The sequence below is a fragment of the Saimiri boliviensis genome, chromosome 2 (genome assembly GCF_048565385.1).
Source record: "Saimiri boliviensis isolate mSaiBol1 chromosome 2, mSaiBol1.pri, whole genome shotgun sequence".
Taxonomy (NCBI): Eukaryota; Metazoa; Chordata; class Mammalia; order Primates; family Cebidae; genus Saimiri; species Saimiri boliviensis.
The window spans coordinates 109,146,017-109,152,016 of NC_133450.1; the positions used below are offsets into that span (position 1 = coordinate 109,146,017).

At 42.9% G+C, this 6,000-nt stretch overlaps 2 long non-coding RNA genes across 3 annotated transcripts in view; both read left to right on the forward strand.

The window, feature by feature from the left end:
- Positions 1–445, forward strand: part of LOC141583635 (uncharacterized) — a 53,427-nt gene extending 52,982 nt beyond the window's left edge. For both annotated transcript variants that reach the window (XR_012516390.1, XR_012516388.1), the window contains exon 4: positions 382–445. This is a non-coding gene — a long non-coding RNA (uncharacterized LOC141583635). The remainder of the gene's footprint in view (positions 1–381) is intronic.
- Positions 446–2,713: 2,268 nt separating this feature from the next.
- On the forward strand, positions 2,714–5,573 carry LOC141583636 (uncharacterized). The gene is made up of 3 exons (XR_012516391.1): positions 2,714–2,793; positions 3,941–4,086; positions 5,216–5,573. It is a non-coding gene; the product is annotated as an uncharacterized LOC141583636 (long non-coding RNA).
- The last annotated feature ends 427 nt before the right edge of the window (positions 5,574–6,000 follow it).

The window sequence follows — 6,000 nt, forward strand, 5'->3', positions numbered from 1 at the left end:
GGGTTCAAGGGGAAATGGGAGTCCTCTTCAGTCAGCAGGGACGACACCTGAGTCCTTTGCAGTCCTCTTGTCTGCCTCTGAGTGTGAAATGAGAGTGGTCCCTGTCATCATGAGCCATGTCTGAAAGAATTATTCACATTCCCTACGAGAATAGACGGGTGAAATAGCGAAAGGTGTGTCTTCCTTTGGAGCATGGACGGGTTCAAAGCCCACCTCATACCACTAAGTATTTTGCTGAACACGATCAGTTGTGTGTGCATCCTTTGTTTGGGTGTTTTTTGTGTCACGTGTGTGTGTGTGTGTGTGTGTGTGTGTGTCTGTGTGTGTGTGTCTGTATTTCTGTCTCCATTCCTGAGCAGCAAATCTTTTTTTCTTTTTTAGCATGTTACTCAGAACTGTGGATGAAGCCCAGCACTCCTGAAAACACAATCCATGTATGGTTGAAGGAATTTTTCTTTTTTTTTATTTTATTTTATTTTATTTTTTTTAACTTTTTTTTTATTGCATTTTAGGTTTTGGGGTACATGTGATGAACATGCAAGATTGTTGCATAGGTACACACATGTCAGTGTGCTTTGCTACCTTCCGTCCCCTCACCTGTATCTGTCATTTCTCCCCATGCTATCTCTTCCCACCTCCCCACCCCCCTGTCCCTCCTCCATTTCCCCCCAACGGACCCCAGTGTGTAGTGCTCCCCTCCCTGTGTCCATGTGTTCTCATTGTTCAACACCCGCCTATGAGCGAGAATATAGGGTGTTTGATTTTCTGCTCTTGTGTCGGTTTGCTGAGAATGATGGTTTTCAGGTTCATCCATGTCCCTACAAAGGACGTGAACTCATCATTTTTGATGGCTGCATAATATTCCATGGTGTATATGTACCACATTTTCTTTATCTAGTCTATCATCGTTGGGCATTTGGGTTGGTTCCAGGTCTTTGCTATTGTAAACAGTGCTGCAATGAACATTCGTGTGCATGTGTCCCTGTAGTAGAATGATTTATAATCCTTTGGATATATACCCAGTAATGGGATTGCTGGGTCAAATGGGATTTCTATTTTTAGGTCCTTGAGGAATCGCCACACTGTCTTCCACAATGGTTGAATTAATTTACATTCCCACCAACAGTGTAGAAGTGTTCCTATTTCTCCACATCCTCTCCAGCATCTGTTGTTTCCCGATTTTTTAATGATCGCCATTATAACTGGTGTGAGATGGTATCTCAATGTGGTTTTGATTTGCATTTCTCAGATGACCAGTGATGATGAGCATTTTTTCATATGTTTGTTGGCCTCCTGTATGTCTTCCTTTGTAAAGTATCTGTTCATATCCTTCGCCCATTTTTGAATGGGCTTGTTTGTTTTTTTCTTGTAGATCTGCTTTATTTCTTTGTAAATTCTGGATATCAGCCCCTTGTCAGATGGGTAGACTGTAAAAATTTTTTTCCATTCTGTTGGTTGCCGATTCACTCTACTGACTGTTTCTTTTGCCGTGCAGAAGCTGTGGAGTTTGATTAGGTCCCATTTGTCTATTTTGGCTTTTGTTGCCATTGCTTTTGGCGTTTGGGTCATGAAGTCCTTGCCTACACCTATGTCCTGAATGGTTTTGCCTAGATTTTCTTCTAAGGTTTTTATGGTATTAGGTTTGATGTTTAAGTCTTTAATCCATCTGGAGTTAATTTTGGTGTAAGGTGTCAGGAAGGGGTCCAGTTTCTGCTTTCTGCACATGGCTAGCCAGTTTTCCCAACACCATTTATTAAACAGGGAGTCCTTTCCCCATTGCTTGTTTTTGTCAGGTTTGTCGAAGATCAGATGATTGTGGGTATGTTGTATTTCCTCTGAGGCCTCTGTTCTGTTCCATTGGTCTATATCTCTGTTTTGGTACCAGTACCATGCTGTTTTGATTACTGTAGCCTTGTAGTATAGTTTGAAGTCCGGTAGTGTGATGCCTCCTGCTTTGTTCTTTTTGCTTAGAATTGACTTGGCTATGCAGGCTCTCTTTTGGTTCCATATGAAGTTTAAGGTGTTTTTTTCCAGTTCTGTGAAGAAGGTCATTGGTAGCTTGATGGTAATAGCGTTGAATCTGTAAATTACTTTGGGCACTATGGCCATTTTCATGATGTTGATTCTTCCTAACCGTGAACATGGAATGTTTCTCCATCTATTTGTATCCTCTCTTATTTCGTTGAGCAGTGCCTTGTAGTTCTCCTTGAAGAGGTCCTTTACGTTCCTTGTTAGTTGTATTCCTAGGTACTTTATTCTCTTTGTAGCAATTGCGAATGGCAGTTCGTTCTTGATTTGGCTCTCTTGAAGTCTATTACTGGTCTATAGGAATTCTTGTGATTTTTGCACGTTGATTTTGTATCCTGAGACTTTGCTGAAGTTGTTTATCAGTTTCAGGAGATTTTGGGCTGAGATGATGGGGTCTTCCAGATATACAATCATGTCATCTGCAAATAGAGACAATTTGATTTCCTCCTTTCCAATTTGGATACACTTTATTTCTTTTTCTTGCCTGATTGCTCTGGCTAGAACTTCCAGTACTATATTTAATAAGAGTGGTGAGAGAGGGCATCCATGTCTAGTGCCAGATTTCAAAGGGAATGCTTCCAGTTTTTGCCCATTCAGTATGGTATTGGCTGTTGGTTTGTCGTAAACAGCTTTTATTGTTTTGAGATACGTTCCGTCAATACCTAGTTTATTGAGGGTTTGAAGAAATTTTTCTTGGTGATGAGTGAGAGGTTGGTGACTGAAACCAGCTCATTTCCCATTGACCACTGAGGCCACATCTCTCAGGTGAGAAGCAAAGTGAGAATTTGAACCAGGCACATTCTCCTTAGAGACAATGGGCCAAAGACAGGTCTGATGGAATCTAATGTCTTTTCATGTTGACATCCATCCCATCAAGCTCTCGTTAAGCCATTGAAGTGTCACATTGGGCCTGGGGGAGGAGGGGCACCTTGTGAAATTACACGTCCGAAGATTTGGATTTGATTTCCAGCCCTCTGCCAGACAGTCTGCCAGGCACTTTCATGTGACAAGCCTTAGGCGAGTCCCTTTCTGTCTCTGTTTCCCGATTCCTTCACAGGGATTTATGTGGGCCTTAAGGCCCACTGGGAAAAGATCCCTCTTCCAGCTCAGTGCCTGCTTTCTTGGTTTGACTTGTCAATCTGGACTTGAATACACCTTTGGTTTTGGATTGACTCTATTACCTCTCCTAGAAATTAACACACAAAACTGACAGCTGATTGACAAGATGAGAAGCAGTTTTCCAGAATTCAAATTGAACTTAATCCTTTCTTACTAAAAGAATGCTCAACTCAAGGGGAAACAGATCACTCGTTTTGACTTCATGAGCTATGGCAGGTAGAGACAACTTTTTGAAAATACACAGCTAAAACTGTCCATGCTCTGAATGCTAGGCAAGTTTTTCAGAATACACAGCTAAAACGGTACCCGCTTTAAGTGCTAAAGCACTTAAAGCGGGTACCGTTTTAGCTGTGTATTTTGAAAAAGTTGTGTGCTCTTCAAAGAGAAAGCTACTTTTGCTCTGCCTTTGGGTTCGAGGGGAAATAGGAGTCCTCTTCAGTCAGCAGGGACGACACCTGAGTCCTTTGCAGTCCTCTTGTCTGCCTCTGAGTGTGAAATGAGAGTGGTCCCTGTCATCATGAGCCTTGTCTGAAAGAATTATTCACATTCCCTACGAGAATAGACGGGTGAAATAGCGAAAGGTGTGTCTTCCTTTGGAGCATGGACGGGTTCAAAGCCCACCTCATACCACTAAGTATTTTACTAAACACGAGCATTTTTGTGTGCGGCCAGTGTTTTGGTGTTTTTTGGGTCATGTGTGTGTGTGTTTGTGTGTGTGTGTGTGTGTGTCTGTGTGTGTGTGTCTGTATTTCTGTCTCCATTCCTGAGCAGCAAATCTTTTTTCCTCTTTTAGCATGTTACTCAGAACTGTGGATGAAGCCCAGCACTCCTGAAAACACAATCCATGTATGGTTGAAGGAATTTTTCTTGGTGATGAGTGAGAGGTTGGTGACTGAAACCAGCTCATTTCCCATTGACCACTGAGGCCATATCTCTCAGGTGAGAAGCAATGTGAGAATTTGAACCAGTCACATTCTCCTTAGAGACAATGGGCCAAAGACAAGTCCGATGGAATCTAATGTCTTTTCATGTTGACATCCATCCCGTCAAGCTCTCGTTAAGCCATTGAAGTGTCACATTGGGCCTGGCGGAGGCGGTGCACCCTGTGCAATTACACGTCCGAAGATTTGGATTTGATTTCCAGGCCTCTGCCAGTCAGTCTGCCAGGCACTTTCATGTGACAAGCCTTAGGCGAGTCCCTTTCTGTCTGTGTTTCCCAATTCCTTCACAGGGATTTATGTGGGCCTTAAGGCCCACTGGGAAAAGATCCCTCTTCCAGCTCAGTGCCTGCTCTCTTGGTTTGACTTGTCAATCTGGACTTGAATACACCTTTGGTTTTGGATTGACTCTATTACCTCTCCTAGAAATTAACACGCAAAACTGACAGCTGATTGACAAGATGAGAAGCAGTTTTCCAGAATTCAAATTGAACTTAATCCTTTCTTACTAAAAGAATGCTCAACTCAAGGGGACACAGATCACTCGTTTTGAGTTCATGAGCTATGGCAGGTAGAGACAACTTTTTGAAAATACACAGCTAAAACTGTCCGTGCTTTGAATGCTAGACATGATTTTCAGAATACACAGCTAAAACGGTCCCCGTTTTAAGTGCTTTAAGCGGGGACCGTTTTAGCTGTGTATTTTGAGAAAGTTGTGTGCTCTTCAAAGAGAAAGCTACTTTTGCTGTGCCTTTGGGTTCGAGGGGAAATGGGAGTCCTCTTCCGTCAGCAGGGACGACACCTGAGTCCTTTGCCGTCCGCTTGTCTGCCTCTGAGGGTGAAATGAGAGTGGTCCCTGTCATCATGGGCCATGTCTGAAAGAATTATTCACATTCCCTACGAGTATAGACGCTTGAAATAGCGAAAGGTGTGTATTACATTGGAGCATGGACGGGTTCAAAGCCCACCTCATACCAGTAAGTATTTTGCTGAACACGAGCAGTTGTGTGTTCCGCCTGTGTTTGGGTGTTTTTTGTGTCGTGTGTGTGTGTGTGTGTGTTTGTGTGTGTGTGTGTGTGTCTTTATTTCTGTCTCCATTCCAGAGTAGCAAATCTTTTTTCCTCTTTCAGCATGTTACTCAGAATTGTGGATGAAGCCCAGCACTCCTGAAAACACAATCCGTGTATGGTTGAAAAAATTTTTCTTGGTGATGAGTGAGAGGTTGGTAACTGAAACCACCTCATTTCCCATTGACCACGGAGGCCACATCTCTCAGGTGAGAAGCAAAGTGAGAATTTGAACCAGTCACATTCTCCTTAGAGACAATGGGCCAAAGACAGGTCCGATGGAATCTAATGTCTTTTCATGTTGACATCCATCACGTCAAGCTCTCGTTAAGCCATTGAAGTGTCACATTGGGCCTGGGGGAGGCGGTGCACCCTGTGAAATTACACGTCCAAAGATTTGGATTTGATTTCCAGCCCTCTGCCAGTCAATCTGCCAGGCACTTTCATGTGACAAGCCTTAGGCGAGTCCCTTTCTGTCTCTGTTTCCCGATTCCTTCACAAGGATTTATGTGGGTCTTAAGGCCCACTGGGAAAAGATCCCTCTTCCAGCTCAGTGCCTGTTTTCTTGGTTTGACTTGTCAATCTGGACTTGAATACACCTTTGGTTTTGGATTGACTCTATTACCTCTCCTAGAAATTAACACACAAAACTGACAGCTGATTGACAAGATGAGAAGCAGTTTTCCAGAATTCAAATTGAACTTAATCCTTTCTTACTAAAAGAATGCTCAACTCAAGGGGACACAGATCACTCGTTTTGACTTCATGAGCTATGGCAGGTAGAGACAACTTTTTGAAAATACATAGCTAAAACTGTCCGTGCTTTGAATGCTAGACAAGTTTTTCAG